Source organism: Panulirus ornatus, chromosome 6 (assembly GCF_036320965.1).
Source record: "Panulirus ornatus isolate Po-2019 chromosome 6, ASM3632096v1, whole genome shotgun sequence".
Taxonomy (NCBI): Eukaryota; Metazoa; Arthropoda; class Malacostraca; order Decapoda; family Palinuridae; genus Panulirus; species Panulirus ornatus.
Window position 1 is genome coordinate 7,235,782 of NC_092229.1, and position 19,213 is coordinate 7,254,994.

At 45.1% G+C, this 19,213-nt stretch overlaps 1 pseudogene; it reads left to right on the plus strand.

Annotated features, from left to right (window-relative positions):
• The window catches only part of LOC139749032 (uncharacterized), a 542,729-nt pseudogene that overhangs the window by 497,696 nt on the left and 25,820 nt on the right, over positions 1–19,213 (plus strand).

A 19,213-nucleotide genomic window follows, 5' to 3' on the forward strand; every position in this document is an offset into this window, starting at 1 on the left:
TTCTAGAGGGATATGAGGCCAACCTGATGGAAAATTGCTGCTTTGGGAGGTCTTCCTGTAGAGGAGCATGAGGGAGGGGTGGAGGGTGGTGTTCCTGCAGAAGGGATGGGCGACCTGAGGCAAGACAGTCGTCTTAAGACAATGTTTTTTTTTTTCTTTGGTGCTATGTTCTCCAAGCACTGGAGACAAGGAGATGATATTCCCTTAACACTAGAGGGAAGAGGACAATATTCCCTTCACGCTGGAGACAAGAGGACAATATTCCCTGCACACACTGGAGAGAAGAGGCAATATTCCCTGCACGCACTGGAGGCAAGAGGACAATATTCCCTTGAGGCAAGAGGACAATACTCCCTTGACGCTGGAGACAAGAGGACAATATTCCCTGCACACATTGGAGACAGGAGGACAATATTCCCTCCACAGTGGAGACAAGAGGACAATATTCCCTGCACACACTGGAGGCAAGAGGACAATATTCCCTTGACGCTGGAGACAAGAGGACAATATTCCCTCCACAGTGGAGACAGGAGGACAATATTCCCTCCACAGTGGAGACAAGAGGACAATATTCCCTGCACACACTGGGGAAAAGAGGCCAATATTCCCTTAACACGATACAAGAGAATAATATTCCCAGCACATGGAATCAACTCTATAATGATTCGTTTCAGTTAAATTAGTTTTCGTTTGTTCTTTCGTTCTCTTTTGTTATTTCCTAAAGTCTCCTATCAACTCTGCACGTTTCATTTATCGCACCCGAAAGGTTTATATTCTCTGTATTCCATATTGAACATTATCAGCTAACAGTGCTTACCCGTTTTCCTTTAAAAACGCTTTATCTAAATATATATTTTTTCTCACCCTATTAGTCTTTTTTTAACTTTTTTTTTCTCACCTAAATACAGTATCCTTTGTAGCTCCACACATCAGTTTTGTTCGTATATGTATTTCAATTTTTTTCTCTCGACAGATTCATGTTTCCCTTTTTAATCTGCCCTTCGCTCGTTCTTTGTCTGTCGCTTTGCATTCATTGTTGCGTCGCTGCATTCTCCAATGCCCGAGTTAATTTCGACCCAGGCTATTATATCATGTAATGTCCATGTTCTCTCTTTGTTTCCCCCTGTGTGTGTGTGTGTGTGTGTGTGTGTGTGTGTGTTTTGGCGCTACATCCTTGTCGTTCCCGGATCTCCCCTGCTGTAGTCAGAATTATCCTCCCTCGTTGTTCTCAGAATTTCCCTCCTTCAGGGGACTTGGCTCACAGTACTTTCCTACCTGTTCTTCCTCACGCTTAGGACATTCCCCCTAATGTTGTTCTCCCAGTTTCCCTTCTAATTATATTTCCTATAGGGTAATTCCCCTCCTTCCCCTCAGATTAACCCCAGTATTTCATCTTTCCTTACGCACGTCCGTCTATCTTTTCACTTCATTCGCCTCCTGTTACTTCAGCTTATAGCAGTGTCTTGTAAGTCATCCGTTACAGCATGTAACTCGGCTCGAGTTCACTCGGGAAGCATTGAGACCCTTAGACCGTGGTCTTCGTCACTCGGGTCGAGTTCACTCGGGAGGCAATGAGATCCTTAGACCGTGGTCTTCTGTCACTCGGCTCGAGTTCACTCGGGAGGCATTGAGATCCTTAGACCGTGGTCTTTGTCATGTGGTAGCGTCTACCACACCATGGAGGGAAGGGTGAGGAGCGCAGTGCTGCCACTCTCCCTGACATGACCTTACTCAAGAGGTGAACAATGATGGTCATCACCTCCGGCTCGCCCCACTGTGACCATCCCTTCGACTGACCCATTTTTGATTCGCACGGACCCACTCTGTTGCCTCGTCTATACCTATCTGCTTCTCCCTCTGCATTATTCTCTTTGTTTACACACACACACACACACACACACACACACACACACACACACACACACACACACACGGGCCCTGCAAGTGTGTTTGATGACTTCTGTTTGAATGTTCTCGTGTGTCTTGAAGGAAATTAATTTCTTTGGGAGTATAATTATCTCTTGTTTGATATCCCCTTTGTTCATTGATTCCTTTTTTTTCCTCATTTAGCATAATGCTAATGGGTTATGCTGTTTGATCTAACGAGGTTGTTCAACAGTATGATCATATTGTAACTATAGAGACGTAAGGGTATTAATATGGGTAGTATATCCAAAGGGTCTTTGACACGCATAGCTTCAGTGCGGCAATGTGAATGACATTATACTCTAAACAAAGTAACTAACCACAAACATCTGGACTAAGAAAGACGACAAAGCCATTTACTGTAACGATCTAACCACAGGGCTAACCTTTTAATGAAGGCATTTCTGTATAATCTTTTTATAACCAATGTATTACCATCCTTCTGTCCTTGTTACGAACGAGTAGGTTGCAGGTCTAACCAACCCTCAGACCAAGGAAGGTTCTGTACAGCCAACGCTCTGACACGTATACCATAATGACACACGACCACCTGCGGCCATAACCACAACGCTAATCACATCATCAAACACGTCTCTTAGTCAGGGCGTTAACTAACATAACCATCGGTAACCAGGGCACTAGACCAGGTCATTACCCAAGCCACTAAACAGGTCACGATCTAGGGTTATTAAGGAACCAGGTCAGTGATCGTGTCTCAAACTAGGTCACTGATTAGGGCACTGACCACTCCACCACCCAAGTCATTAACTAGGTCACTTAGCTTCCTCTACTAACCAGGTCATTAACCAGGACGCTAACCACGCCACCATCCAGGTCATTGACTAGGTCACTTATCACTAACCAGGTCATTAACTAGGTCACTTATCACTAACCAGGTCATTAACTAGGTCACTTATCACTTAACCAGGTCATTAACTAGGTCACTTATCACTTAACCAGGTCATTAACTAGGTCACATATCACTAACCAGGCCTTTAACTAGGTCACATCCCTAACCAGGTCTTTAACTAGGTCACTTATCACTTAACCAAGTCATTAACTAGGCCACTTATCCCTAACTAGGTCATTAACTAGGTCACTTATCACTAACTAACCAGGTCAGTAACCAGGGCACTAACCAACCTAACCTACCGGCAGGGCAGACTCTTCGCTGGCGGACTCACCAGGCAAGCAGGAGGAGAACTTTGGCCTCAACGACTTCGGGGCGGTGAGTACCGTGGGCTCCTGACGGAGAGGGAGTCGGGGCGATGCATGAGGGTCCGATGAGGCTTGTGGTGGTGGGGACATTGGACTCTGAAGGTATGGAAGGCTCCCGGTTGGGGATTTAGGGGCTGTATTAGGGTCTGATTGGCTATGGGTAGGGACCTAAAGGGGTATGTGTAGGTTTAATTGGCCAATGGTGGGGGAACTAGGGATACATGAGGTTACTGGTGGGTCTGGTGGGTCCTGTACGATACATAAGAGTCTGATAGGCTCTTGGCGCATCCATTTGGGGCTTCTGGTGGGTTTTGACGCATCCATCTGGAGCTTCTGATGGTTTGGTAGGGTATCTGCAAGGTCACCTATGGTCTGACTATTTAATGGTGGGAACTCAGGGAATACCTGGTGATCTGAAGGTCTACAACCAGTCATATAAGGGGGTCTAAGAGGCCTTTAATGATCTGATGGGCTACGTAAGTGTTTCAGAGGGATCCAGTGCTGCGAAAGACCACTTGATTTTTCAAGGGGTTCTCGTGGTCTGATGGGCTGCCAATATTTGGGTTTAAGTTCTTTAAGTAACTCTATCGCTAAGGCTGTGTCTGGTGACTGGGATTGGACGCTGATAAGTACATGAATACCTTTGCATTATCTGATGGATCTGTTAATCAATAGATGCTGGTGTTCTGATGAATGTATGGTGATAGTAAGTACAATTCATCATGGTCTTATAGGAGTCTCCTATCAGTAATCTTGAGTGATCTTGTACGCCTAACGGGCTACGGATGAGTGTGTTGATGATGTGCCAATCACCAGACTATCAGTATTTGTGTCTGATACTCACACATCCTCCTAGTGTTCAAGGGACAAAGCTCTACCCGCTTCGCTCTATGTATTGCGAATATTCAGTCGTATCTTTGCACCCTGAAATGTTCAGTCGTACCTTTGCACCCCATGTCAACATGGCGGAGAGAGACGTTTAATGCCTCATATCTTCTCAAACATCATCCTTTACTACCTTAACGATAAGGAGTTCTAACATTTATTTCAGGTCGTGTGTGTGTGTGTGTGTGTGTGTGTGTGTGCTGGCCCCATGTCCGCCATTTCAAGCCCCCTCGCTCCCCCTTACCCTTGAGCTGTAACATTTATGTATCATTGATCCAACACTGTATTTCGGTGTTGCAATCATATAGCGTTCCCAGTGGTTTTTTTACCCTGCCGGTGATCCTCTTTTTTTTATTGGTCCCTTTAATCTCTTTTTCCTGTGGAGGTGACACACACACACACACACACACACACACACACACACACACACACACACACACACACACACATGCATGCACACGCAAGGGCCCTCCTGAAGTTGGGCCCACCGGGTTCGAATACTGGGAGTGGCAGTCGGCCCCCTCCGGTATGGTCTCTAATTGTGGTACCTGGTTGAGCCTGGTGGTGTGCATGTGTGTGTGTGTGTGTGAGTGTGTGTGTGTGTGTGTGTGTGTGTGTGTGTGCTTTGCCATTTAAGAATTACAACACCTTAAGTACATTAATTAATAATTAGCACCCAGGTTACGTTAATTACATTAACATCCATCAGCCTAGTGTCGTCTCCTGGCCTTGCTCTGACAGCCCAGTGCATCAAATGTGCTTTGATCTCGGCCAGGGGCTGCTTCCCTCTCTCTCTCTCTCGCTGTGTGCTAGCAGTTCCTCCTCCCTCCTCCCTCAGTCCTGTCACCAGCACCTGCCTCCCCAGCAACTGCCCGCCTCCTACCAGACCACCGCTTCCAGCAGGCGTCAGCAAAACTCTATCACTCTTCCCCTCTCACTATCTTGTTAACTTTCTCTTTATTGCCTCATCAGCCTCAAAACTTTGCGGCAAACTTCTCCCCCTCGCATCTGCTCTCTCTCTCTCTCTCTCTCTCTCTCTCTCTCTCTCTCTCTCTCTCTCTCTCTCTCTCTCTCTCTCTGTCTATCTATCTATCTATCTATCTATATATCTATCTCTTTTCACCTTCCACGCCGATTATTTCAGGCGCTTGTCTTAAGATTTCCTTTCCCTTTGCTCTTTCATTTTTTCCTTAGATTTACGCTAACGTTCTATCCACTCTGTGTATTTCTTATTTTTTCCCGAGGATGTTTTTCATTCATTTCCTTTCCATATTCTTTTTTTATGGCTTCCATCTTCACCTTCTCTTCCATGAGGAGATGTCTCGTCCCTCCTTCCAGTGTTCCCTACTGTATCCCTCTTCTTCTCCTTCTCCTTCTCTTCTTCTTCTTCTTCTTCTTCTTCTTCTTCTTCTTCTTCTTCTTCTCCTCCTCCTCCTCCTCCTCCTCCTCCTCCTCCTCCTCCTCCTCCTCCTCATATCCTCCTCCTCTCCATACATCTGACCCTGATTCTGGTTTTTACACCCTCATTTCCTTACCAATTCCCTTTCTTCCTCTCTTCCTTTTTTTTTTTCTCTCCTTCTCCCTTATTCACTTCTCTCCTTTGTATACAATTTCTCTGGCCTTGTCATGGCGTGTCCCTGACCCTCCCGGGAGCAGGAGGAAGATGCCTTTAGAAGCAGGAGGGAGAGGCCATCTGGAACCTGGCGACAATAACTTTTTTTTTTCCTTTCCTTTATATCCTTTGCTGTGGCTTCCTGGAACTTTTTTTTCTTTCAACCCTCCTGGAATGTCTTTGTCATTGGGTCCTGGATTTTTTTTTGTGTGTGTGTGTAGTTGTCTCCTTACATTTGAGATGCCTTTGTTTGTCTCGAAGGTGTCATTGTCGTGTCTCCCCTGATGTGTAGTTCTTCGAGCTGCTGGAGTGCTAAAGTTTTCGTCTCCTGGAATGACGTTCATTCTGTTCTCTTACATTCTTTTTTCTTTTTTTAACTTCTTCGTCGTGACCTCCTTAGATATTGATGTTATAGTAGCTTGAAATGTCTTTGTCCCATCTTCCAAGATTGTGTCTTCTTCCTTTAGTCTCCTGGATGTCTTTTAGTTGCTTTCCTTAGATAGCTTTTGGTTGGACAGGTGTGTCCACCTTCCTCCCACGAAAGTATCTAGCGAGCTTCTTGGAATGTCTTTGGTTTGGTCTCCTTGAAGAGGCCTGACTACAGAGACAGTTTATGAGTTTATAATCTTTAACCTCATAGGAAAGTTGTTTCATAATCCTCTTTCTTAAGTTTCTCCCTCCTTCCCTTCTTACCTGGACTCGGTGTCTGACTTGCCCAGACTTTTTATACCACCCTCGCCTGCTGGACTTTCTGCCATTTCCGCATCTTGTGGACTTTGATCCTATTTCACATGAAGGGTGGGAGGGGGTGGTTTCCTCGCACCATCGTCTTGTGGCTCGTGTTTTCCCCTCCCCCTCATCTGAGCACATTTCTCTCCTCACGTGAGAGATATGTGTCTCTCGCCTTACCTGACCTTCAGCAGATCCAGGCGTGATTCAGGTACTCGGTTCCAGTCCTTTCTCGCCAGCTCTCCAGGTCTTCCAGGTAGCAAAAACTTGCGAGATGTGGTTACAGGAACACCCCCACCAAAAGGATTCGTCATCTCTTTCTTTTTTAAGCGATTCCTTCTTGAATCTTTGTCGTGCGTCAAGCCCTTTGGGTTTTTAAGCCGTTTGCCCTTATTATTTGATCTATGAGGCTATACGGTATCTGAGGCCTGCTTGAGGCCTTCACTTGTGAAAAGCTCTATAGCCCTTGTAGGTTAAGCTCGAGTCTTGATCTTGAGCTTTCATCAGTTACGTTCCAGGTTGCCAGTGTGTGTGTGTGTGTGTGTGTGTGTGTGTGCCTTACGTCTCCTCAAGAGAGTGAGCTCAGCTTCTTTGGTATTCACTGTCATTCTTTTGGCCAGAAATTGCGACAAAAGCTCACAGACCTCATTCTTCATGATAGTCGAGTGTTCGGTGGTTGGGTATCATACTGGATCGCTTCTGGGGTCATTAATCACCTGGTATAATCAACATGTGTGATTTATGAGGTGTTTTCGACTCTCGTGCAAGGGTAACTCTGGTTTAGAATGGGTTCAGTTGATAGAGCTATATACAGCAGATTCGTATGTAATATTGCAGTCGTACAGTATTTCGTAATAATTGCAGGTGTTGAAAACAATTTCGAAGATTGCATAGCATTTTCCTTCCAAATGCTACGCAGTAAAGGACATTAAATGCGTCAGTTAGCATATCCAGCTATCTAATTATCCCCATGAATGTGTGCAATGTTTACAGAAACTACATTTGTTTTGGGGGGAGCCAGCGTTATTCATCTGTTATTTTTCACTGTCTTTGTTTGCTGCCTTTCCCTTATTCTATCCCTTTCAGGCACAGCATTACATACGGTTAACAGAAACACAATAGACTGCGACATTAAATGCTTTAGCCATAATACAGATATTGCACTCTGTCCTCAGTCATTCCAGATGTTCATCCTCCCATAGGGGCTGGTCGACAGAATGGGTACCTTGCTTAGGCACAGGCATATATATATATATATATATATATATATATATATATATATATATATATATATATATATATATATATATATATATATATATATATATATATATATATATATATATTGCTATGAGTCCGCGGGGAAGATGAAACACAATAAGTTCCCAAGTGCACTTTCGTGTAATAATCACATCATCAGGGGAGGTTAATGAGAGAGCCTTCATTAAAGCATTCAGTTGACGTCTTTGCTAAATATGTATATAAGTAAAAGAATACTGAAATTAGCATAACAATTGAATGGCCTACCCTACACACTGATGCACACCACACCTTAAGCATTACCTGCATACGAACGCCTTTCACAATCAATTTACCCCAGACTGTAAATTCAGCCCAAAATATCCCTCAGTGTTACGGTAAATCAGCAAAATTGTGTGACCTGAGGAGTTTCCTCCCCCTGAGCAAGACTTCTGTCAACAGGTTACAAAGGAAAGCAAATTAATCCTTTCCAGGAATTTTATATTCAGAGGATAAACTAGGACTTTTTTGCATTGTGTGTTTCCCTTAATTCGAACCCGTGGCAGATAGATAGGACGAAAATAGATTTATATTTACTTTCGTAAGATGTGTGTTTTATGTTTTCAGTTTCTCGTTTGACACATTTCTGTTTCCCACTGTTAATCTTCTCATGTGGTTCCGAATGGCAGTATGTTTAAGTGTGTTGACTCGCAAGGAGGCGAGTCTCCTGTTATTTCATTGTCCCGAGTGTGTTTAACCCCACCCACTCTCTCTCTCTCTCTCTCTCTCTCTCTCTCTCTCTCTCTCTCTCTCTCTCTCTCTCTCTCTCTCTCTCTCTCTCTCACTAGCTCCTCCTGTGATCCCTCCAGCAGCTCCTCTTCCTCCTCCTGTTCCTCTTCCTCCTCCACCTCCTCACCACCACCACGTAGGTTCATTCCCACCCGCAGATCGGCCGTAGCCTAGCCCTTCCTTCCTTCCTTCCACCCATCCATCCCCTGTCGCCAGTGCCGTACACCTGCTTCTCGTCCATCGGACGTGGACTCGCCTCTGAACGCCTGAGAATCATTTTTCTTCCATCTCCTTCCTCGTCCTCGTCAGTGTAGATGATTCCCCTCCGTGGAACATATGGCTTTAGGAGTATAGTTTAGACCAGCAGTGTATTCTCACCTGTACAGTATTCTCCATCAATAGTACTTCCATTCTTTGATGTATTTCCCCCATTATTGTATTTCCATTCATCAGTGTAGTTCCCCTCAGTATTATGCATCAACAGTGTATTTCCTTTCAGCAGTGTATATATATTTTTCCAGTGCTGAATTTTTCCACCACTGTTGTATTTCTCCACAGTGGTGTATTTCCACTTGATAGAGTATCTCCCCTCTGCTCGATATTTCCCCTTCTGTTTCCAGTTCAAATTTCCGTTTCTATTCCCGAGGTCTCGCCCGCATGAGGACCTCTTTCCCCTCCTCACGTGGTAAGAGAAAACATAATTTCAATTTCGTTTCCTTAAACGTGCGGCGAAGTTCCTCCATGGGGCTAGAGGCTCTTTTGAGGCTATAGGCTTCGACCCCGACGTCATTTGTTACCTCGGAGAACAACAACAGGAGGAGCAGCTCAGCATAATAACGTTCTCCAGTTGATATACAAAAAAAAAAAAAGAACATCTACGTCTCGTATATCCGCGTCCAAATGGACACTCGACAAACCAGCACCGTACGAAGAGTGGCTTGTCTTTGACATGACCCGTAAGGCGAGTTATGGTGTCAAGGGTTAAAAGTAATAGATAATGACGTAGTGTAGATGACATAGTGTAGATGAGGGTTGTAGTGAAGATAGCGTTTAAACCGACTCGTAGGGATGATGTTCATCCTTTTTGGGGTTTTTCTCTCGTAGTTTTCATAGTTCAATCCATCTTCGTTGATCTTCGTCGTCTCACAACACCCCCTCGCAACGCTAGGCTCTCACTGTTGTTCCCAGGCCGTTGCGTCCCACTGGTCCGTTTCATTACCTCGCTTCGTCGAGTTCGAGTCGGGGAAAATCGAGACAACTATGTTTATAATGTCCGAGTCTTTGTCAGGGAGGAGCTCCTCCTTGTGCCCCTGCCAAAGCTTTAATGCGTCGGGGGAGCAAACATAAGTTACCCCAAGGTCTCTCTCTCTCTCTCTCTCTCTCTCTCTCTCTCTCTCTCTCTCTCTCTCTCTCTCTCTCTCTCTCTCTCTCCCGTAGGCTCTTGGGAGCATTGCAATGGGGGAGGCAGGAGGGGTATTTGTGGCATTATTACGCCCTAGGTGTGCCACCTGGAGGCTCCTTGGTGATGCCACAGACATTTAGAAAGCCTCAGGAGCTTTCGCTGCCTTACGAACCTCCTGCTCCACACACACACACACACACACACACACACACACACACACACACACACGACTCTCGTGCCAGAGCAGGTAAACAATCGAGATGGGAGACCCCAGGTGGCTGATCCTGTGGCTACTCTTCCTTTCGAAGGGAGAAGAAAATCAGCGCCACTAGTTAAATGATCTTTGGCCCTCACGACGGCTGGCGGATATAACAAGGTGGAAAGCCTGTTCGAGGTGGGTGTATAGAAGGAATGGACAGTCGGAACAGAAAAGGGATAGACGGTTGTAATAGGAATGGGATAGACTGAGGAACAAAATGATTTTATAAATACGTTTATCGTAAATGAATTCATCTTATTTACGAAGTCGTTACAGATTTTTTTTTTCGTTAACTACGAATGGCATCAATTTTATGCACAGTAATTATTAGGGTATCGTAAAGATGAATTTACATTTGAAATATTGCAAATTCAGATGAATGCAACATAAGATATCTAAAAGTAATCGTTATTACCTTATTTTGATGCTATTTCAATTGTAATTACTAATGCCTGTCAACAGTTTCTGTATCTGGTTTACCTTGGGGGGGGGGGGGGATGGCCAAGTGGCTGGAAATGTCTGGGTCAACATCGTGCAACACACGACCCCCCCAAACATCCCAGTATGAGAGAGTGGGACGTCGGTAATAACTCAGTGGACATTGTGTGTGTTGGGCGGAAGTCCCACCACAATAAGTGTCAGGGTCACGGCCCGCATCTTGGCCACCAGTGTGACTCTCTCTCTCTCTCTCTCTCTCTCTCTCTCTCTCTCTCTCCTAGACCTCCTTCCTTCCTTCCTCCTCCTCCTCTCACACGGTGTCTTCTTCTTCCCTGGCTGTTCTTCCCCGCCCTCAGCTGTAGTAAGTCCTGGCCATTCCCCTCCTCCACCACCCCGCTTCCCCTCCATCGCCCTCGCACTATCACCCTATCTTCTCATCAGTGAACCTCAACAGATATTCCATCTCATTGCCAGGTCTTTCTTTCTTTTTTCTTCCCTTTTTCTCTGTCTTTTTCTTTCATATCCTTCTGTACCTCGACTCCCCTGATGAACATACCCATACCTCACCCATCCCATTTCCCAGTCTATTGTCCCCCACATGGAGCTGTCATTCGTCTGTAGCGAACCCATTTCGTGACCTATTTCTTCTTCTTCTTCCCCCCCTTCTGTCTTCTTCTTTCCTCGCGCCGCCCCCCCAACCAACTAACCCACCTCACTCCTCCTCGTTCTCTCCTCCCTCCGCAGAAAGTGGTGCTGGAGATGAACCGCCTGGGGATGCTGGTGGATCTTTCGCACGTGTCGCAGCAGACGATGCGGGACGCCCTGGCGGTGTCTCGAGCCCCGGTCATCTTCTCCCACTCCTCCGCTCACGCCCTCTGTCGGCACTCGCGCAACGTGCCCGATGATGTCCTCAAACAAGTGGTGAGTAAAGCGAATGATGAATGCAGAAGGCGAATGATGGAGTACAAAAGGCGAATGATGAGTACAGAAGGCGAATGATGAGTGCAGGAGAATAGTGAGTACACAGAAGGCGAATGATGAGTACAGAAGGAGAACGAGTGACGAGGTGTCTTATGGGAAGGACGAACTAGGTAAACAAGAGGTGGTTGAATAGATGTGCTTGGAGCTAAGCCGTGAGTGGCTGAGGGGTAACTCATGGAACATGAGGTAAGTGTTTATAAAGAATATAAAACAGATGTGAGTACCTTAGTGGCTCTTGAAGTAAGTGGCGAGGAGATGGACGTGCTTTAAAACCAAGAGACGGGAGCCTCAGAAGGCACGGCACAAAGTGGTAAGTGGTGCAGGAGAGCGACAATTAATTTGGCTCAGTGTGAGGGTGGGAGAGTAATGTTGCCTCTTAAGTCTCCCAGGTTCGTGGATCGAGCAAAACGCTCTTTGGTCAGGATACGAACCATTGATCTGCTCGCCTCCTTTTCTTCCACTTCTAAATCAAGGAAAACTCTCTACTCCTTGAGTAGGACAGTACGACCCTTGAGTAAGACGGTACGACCCTTGAGTAGGACGGTACGACCCTTGAGTAGGATGGTACGACCCTGAGTAGGCCGGTACGACCCTTGAGTAGGATGGTACGACCCTGAGTACGATGGTACGACCCCTGAGTAGGACAGTACGACCTTGAGTAAGACGGTACGACCCTTGAGTAGGAAGGTACGACCCTTGAGTAGGACAGTACGACCCTTGAATAGGACAGTACGACCCTTGAGTAAGACGGTACGACCCTTGAGTAGGAAGGTACGACCCTTGATTAGGACGGTACGACCCTTGAGTAGGACAGTACGACCCTTGAGTAGGACAGTACGACCCTTGAGTAGGACAGTACGACCCTGAGTAGGATGGTACGACCCCTGAGTAGGACAGTACGACCCTTGAGTAGGATGGTACGACCCCTGAGTAGGACAGTACGACCCTTGAATAGGATGGTACGACCCTTGAATAGGACGGTACGACCCTTGAGTAGGACAGTACGACCCTTGAGTAGGCCGGTATGACCCTTGAGTAGGACGGTGCGACCCTTGAGTAGGACAGTACGACCCTTGAGTAGGCCGGTATGACCCTTGAGTAGGACGGTGCGACCCTTGAGTAGGGCAGTACGACCCTTGAGTAGGACGGTGCCACGACGCACGATGGGATAACCATTAAACACGACAAGGCAAGCCTTTGGCTATAAGAGATTTAGGCCGTCGAACTAAATCTTAAGGATTTGGTCAGAAGGTCACGCCAATTGTACCCAAGGATCAAACATGGTGACGGAACACGTATTTCAGTGGCTGTTGCGTTTCCTTCTCTCTCTCTCTCTCTCTCTCCCTCCCCACCCTAACCATACATGCGGGGTGTGTATGAAACGACTCCCATCCGGCATTAATGAAGACGCGTGGGTACCACTTATCATATCTCTCGCGGAATTCTTTCTCTCGTCGTTCAACTCGCTGATAAAAGAAGGTTTTTGGCTCGCGAGCTCGGGAGAGAAGGCCGTGGTGGCGTGAGCAGGCGCTCCGGCAACACCTCAAAATGGCACATTTTACGGGCGTTAGTTTTGTAATCAAAGCAGATCTTTTGTACCCAAGAAAACATTATAATTATCTAATATTCAGTTATCGTTTCTATATATTTTCTCCTTTGCAGATATTCGCGCCGTGGTTCTTCTTTTAATATTTGTACTGATAATGCAGGAATTTTTTTTTTTTTTTTGGTCAAGAATTTCCTTTTCTATCGTAAGCGAAACTGATCATCATTTCGTTCCAGATTCCAATTATGATTCCAAAAGAAGATTTATTTCGTGCTATTATATACAGTGATGAAGACTTAGGGCAGACTCCTGCCTATCGCTACGACAGACGCCTCAGTTGATGCATCACACAGAGACGAGAACTAATCAATTCAGTCCCACTCGGTGCGATCTCTTGTGTAAGATCTGCAATGTGAACTTTCTTTCTCATTCGAGATTCGCTTTTGTCTTGTTGTGTCGACTCTGCGTCGGAGATAAACTGGCCTTGATGAAGGCACACAAAGGGGAGGTAGTTTTCGCATCTCTTGAGACAGTGGCGGAGGGAGGGAGAGAGAGAGAGAGGGTTGCTGGTGAGGACTTAGGGGTATATGTGGGCGGCCAAGTGAGCGAATATAATGTCCCGACCTTTGACATGATCCCTTGAAGATCAGTTTCACCTGGACCCCCTCCACACTAACCAGCTGTGTGTGTATGTTCCTTGTGTAACCCTCGTACTCTCAACACCAGCTGTGTACATGAGTTTTAAGAAGTCCTCCTCGACCACGAGCGCGAGTCTTCAAGTGAAGCTGGACATTCCATCAAGTCATTACTTACAGAATCCCTTACAAATGTACCAGCTTTGCCTCGTAGATGACAGAGCGCCAGTTCCGGACGTGATAGACCAGTGGGGTATCTTTTGGCTAGCGCCCCGAACGAGAGAGAGAGAGAGAGAGAGAGAGAGAGAGAGAGAGAGAGAGAGAGAGAGAGAGAGAGAGAGAGAGAGAGAGAGTGTGGTTGCCGATGGGATCTAGCAGGCGCCTGACACCCCTCTACGATTCTCTAGAAACACCTAAGAATTTAACGAGTTATCTTAGATTTCATTTCAATCATGAAACACTTTTACTTCTGTTCTTACTGAACACACAAACTTGATGGCAAACTCCTCTGTTCTTGCTTAAACTTGATAGCAAAACACATAGACCTACCCTGATGATTAGGTTAGTTCCTCGTAAAGATATTCACTTATTTACTTAATGGTAGTGTGAGACTCACAATGAATTGCACTTATTTAGAAACGTATTTAAAACCTTGTCATCTTTGCGACTAACCTGGACCATCTCTTCTGTTCCAGCACTTAAATGGTGGGATTGTAATGATCAACTTCTATAATTACTTCCTTACCTGCAATGATTCCGCCTCTGTCCACGATGTCGTCCGTAAGTACCACTTTTTCATAAAGTTCTGGGATTATAAGTATTCTTGGAATGTTATAAGTACTACATAATAACATTAAAAGTACCAAGACTCTCTTTAGAAGTAACAGAACTGGTTGGTAGTTGTTAAGTGCTACAATTGTGGTTCTAAAGTACCAAGATAATGTTTGTAAGTGCCAGAATGTTTGTAGATATTGCTTGTAAGTGACAAGATTACTTATATGAACTTCCACTTGTTAACATTAGATTTTACTCCACCTTTTTCTTATATCAGGATAATGATTTTCCTTTTGTGACTCGTGTTTTGTTCGTTTGTTATATATATATATATATATATATATATATATATATATATATATATATATATATATATATGTGTGTGTGTGTGTGTGTGTGTGTGTGTGTGTGTATCCTGCAAGCACTGCCACCAAGACGAAGCATCGAGCAATCTCTGGCTGCTTTGAAGGATGACGCATGCCTCTCCTTCCGTGGAAATAAGAGGTTCTTGCAAGCATATGCTTCCAGAACAGGCCAGTCTCGTTCGATACTTGCTGGATGATACTTTGCAGCGGACGCACCACCAAATGCAGCATCCGCACTCACTCTTGTGCTCTCCAGTTCGCGTCTCAATACTCTTAACCCACCCATAGCAGGCACTAGATGTTTATAACCTGCGAGGAGTCTCCTCCTTATTCATTCTTCAAAACCTCAAGCGATGATCTCTCCTTCTGTACCATCAGGGTATTGAAAGGCATATCACGTTGGTTCTGATCCTCATTCCAGACAGCCTCCTTGCTCTCCGTGGTTTCCACGAGAACGCGTCTATACCTTGATAACTTTGAGTCACCGACAGATGCACCGCACGTCGAACTCGTCTTTATTCTCTCCTCCTCCTTTTGCCCTCATAGTTACCACCGTAGAGGGACTTGGAGACTCGAGGTGGTATTGGGTAACGGTGTCAAATACAGAGAGGTAGATTCACACGATATACACCTGCCTTTTATACAAGTGGTGATGCAGCTGTACCCGGCTGCCAGACGAACTGCCCGAAGCAGTATGAAATGTTCGGAGGATCAGACAAACATGACATGCGTCTGTTTTATGTATATTCATTTTTTCCAACGAGAAAATGTTCAAAAAAGAAAAATCCAACATTTGATCGTTGCTCGAATTATCATGCATCTAGGTATATATATATATATATATATTCATTCCTTTTCATCCACGGGGAAATGAAACACGATAAGTTCCCAAGTGCACTTTCATGTAATGATCACATCACATACATTTATGCGTATATATTTCTTCTGTGTGGGTGAGCAGTTGTTCGCTGGTTATCGTCCTTAGAATTTATTGATTATAACGTTTCACAGCAATGTTGTAAAGATGCAACACCTGCTTTAATAATAAGTTTCGTGCAATTTTGGCAAACTTAGTTTCAGCATTAAATCGCTTTCTAATTTCAGTAAAATTATGACCTGAAATTTTTACCTTTTGTCTTGAACATTGAACCAATATATCTGTACTCATATTGCATGGCTTAAAGACGAAATAGGTATCATTCATTTACAGTTAATTTTTTACACTGTTGGTGGTAGTAGTATTTCCTGATTTACAAGAGAAAGATTGTTCATTTACAGGCAGGGAGGATTTTCAGGTCCAACCATTTATAAAGGAACGATGGAAGGGGGACAACACACACACACACACACACACACACACACACACACACACACACACACACACACACCTCCCATGTTGACGGTGGTGACCCTTAGGGGCAACTAGGGCTCTTGTGACCTAGAAACCCTAAGTCCCTGATGCCCTAGGGCCTACAGCCCTAAATCTAGCTCATTAGACTGCCTTGCTAGGACGCCATCAGCAGTTGGCTTCCGTTTCTCAATCACTGACGACCACCGCCACCCCTCTCACTCTACCCCCAAAAGATTAATATCTTATCTCCTTTCCTGTTGATAAACTTATGAACATTTCACTTGTATCTCATCCTCTCGCCCTCCTGAGAGTGGGAGAGGTCATCATGACCCCCCCAAGCGCTGACCCCCTCGTTCTCTCTCTCTCCTGCAGGTCATATCAACCACATCCGCGACGTTGCTGGCCTGGATCACGTCGGGGTTGGGGCAGACTTCGATGGCATCAATAAGTAAGTCCCACCTACTTCTTCTGTTCTTCTTTTTCTTCTTCTTCATGTCATACCTGCAGTTCTTACGTAGGTGTTCATGGTGTTCCTGTTATCTTGCCTAGGTCCGACGATAGCCTGGAGTTCTTGTATACTTACGGTAGCTGCTTAAGTTTGATGGTACGTTGAAGTTTTTGTGTATCTACGTTAGCTGTTATCTGCCTAGGTCTGATATGTAACCCAAAGTTCTAGTATGCTTACGATAGCTGTTATCTACCTGGGTCTGATGGGTGACCCGAAGTTCTAGTATGCTTACGATAGCTGTTATCTGCCTGGGTCTGATGGGTAACCCGAAGTTCTAGTATGCTTACGATAGCTGTTATCTACCTGGGTCTGATGGGTAACCCGAAGTTCTAGTATGCTTACGATAGCTGTTATCTACCTGGGTCTGATGGATAACCCGAAGTTCTAGTATGCTTACGATAGCTGTTATCTACCTGGGTCTGATGGATAACCCGAAGTTCTAGTATGCTTACGATAGCTGTTATCTACGTGGGTCTGTTATTCTCGAGGTCTGGTGAGAGCTTCAAGTCTCTTAAATGTTCACGATAGCTGTTATGTTATCTGCCTGTTATGTGCGATAGCGGAGTAAAAACATTGTTATCACAGTAGGTTAACATGAACTGGTTTATATGTTACAGTTAACTCTGAAGATAACATTGGTTTACCCCCCCTTGATCCTCAAGTTCTTAGGGGCTTTGCTCTACTAGATTAAATAATGGAGTGAACATTGCAATTACTTCCGGTAGTTTTGTGTGTGTGTGTCAGTCACTTCAATTATAACTGAGATCATGGAATGAACACGCCGTAACTCATAATTACAAAAAGAAATAAATAAATAAGGTCACAGGTCAAGGGAGAGCGAGAGAAAAAAAAAAAGAGGTCAGAGGTCAAGAGGGGGGTAAAAAATCAGCCGTAATTTTGGGTTTCGTCGACAAAAATGGGAAAAGTTTTCATTTGGCAATTACTGTCGACTGTGTATTGGTTTATTCGTGTCATGATAAATTTCCTGCACATTGAATAAGTTTGGTGCCGCTCGAGTTGCTGGGTAATGCTTGCTAATGAATGACATGAGTAATTTGGCCTTGTTTTGACATCACCTTCGTGCCTGAACCTACCTAGCAATATATATATATATATATATATATATATATATATATATATATATATATATATATATATATATATATACACACACGAATATAGTGCATATGAACGCGTACTTCCATAGGCCATACAAATCTCCAACAGGCTCGTACGTGGGACACCTGCGTGACAGGTGGGAGCGCTACCGCAGGGGTTTCGGGTTCGAGCCTGGCCGTTAGGTGTGTGTGTGTGTGTGTGTGTGTGTGTGTGTGTATAGGGTTAATGCTCACAATTCCTTACCAATACCATTGCCTTATGGAAAGCCTCGTCCCCCGATAGACCATAGCTGGGTGGTGGTGGTGGTGTTAGGGGGTTGAGTGACTTGACTCATTCCATCACCACCTTTGCCACAGATCTTTCAGAGAACATTATCGGGTGTCCCTCCCGCCAGCCTCACCCTGGCGACTCTACCTACTCCCAGCCCCCCTTTTGACTTACCCTTAAACGATCTGTTAATTACTTCCCCTTTCCCTGGGATAGAGCCAGATGGGAACGCCAATCATTCTCGCTGCTGCTACGCACCCCACCCACCCACCCCTTGCGCCCTCACTTGTCAGGTATGATGCTGACCCTGCTGTCACTCACGTAGTCAGAGGTCACACACACACACACACACACACACACACACACACAGCTGTAGGATACCTAGGGTTTACATTAAGAGGAAGGAGGGTGTTTCATCCCTTTGGCCAAAAACATGATAAAGAAGATACGAATGAAAAATTAGAAAGATTATCTCCTTTTGCTGGTCTTCGGTAATATTCAAGATAGAAAAAGAAAACGGAGAATATACAGTGCAGTCCAATCTCGTTGGACTTGATCCATGAGGCAAGATAATTGGAGGAGCAATTAAAAATGGGACAGGGATTATCACCCGGGCGGTCGACATCTCATGCCAGTGTATAACGCTAACACCAGGAGACCTTCCTTCCTTAAGGAACCCGACCCGATCCCGTTCTCCACCGAACACCGTCTTGGGTGATTATCATCACCGACGCCCATCACAGAGAGAGAAAGAGAGAGAGAGAGGAACTTGAGGTACATGTATGGAGTTTGATCCCATTCGCCGGAGGTACTCTATAGAGGCTAATGTACTTTAATCCTCTTTTCCATTGGGAAGAAAAGCCCTAAGAGCTCGTCTATCAGGAGATATATAGATGCTTTTGTCTTAGGGGTCAGGGGGACTACTTACCCTCAGTTCTTCTCGTATCAAGGACGGAGTACAGAAGAACCATCTGCCCTACAGACACACTGAGGATAGAGAAGGGAAGAGAGGATTCACTGCAGTGTTTGTATGAGAAGTCTATCATACATACAGACGTATTTCCTTCTCTTCATTGTATGCAAACATGCAGAAAGATGAAGGCTTGAAATGTCTGCTTTACGCAAAGACTCCAAGGAAAGGTTAGAGGCCTTAGATCTATCCAACATAGG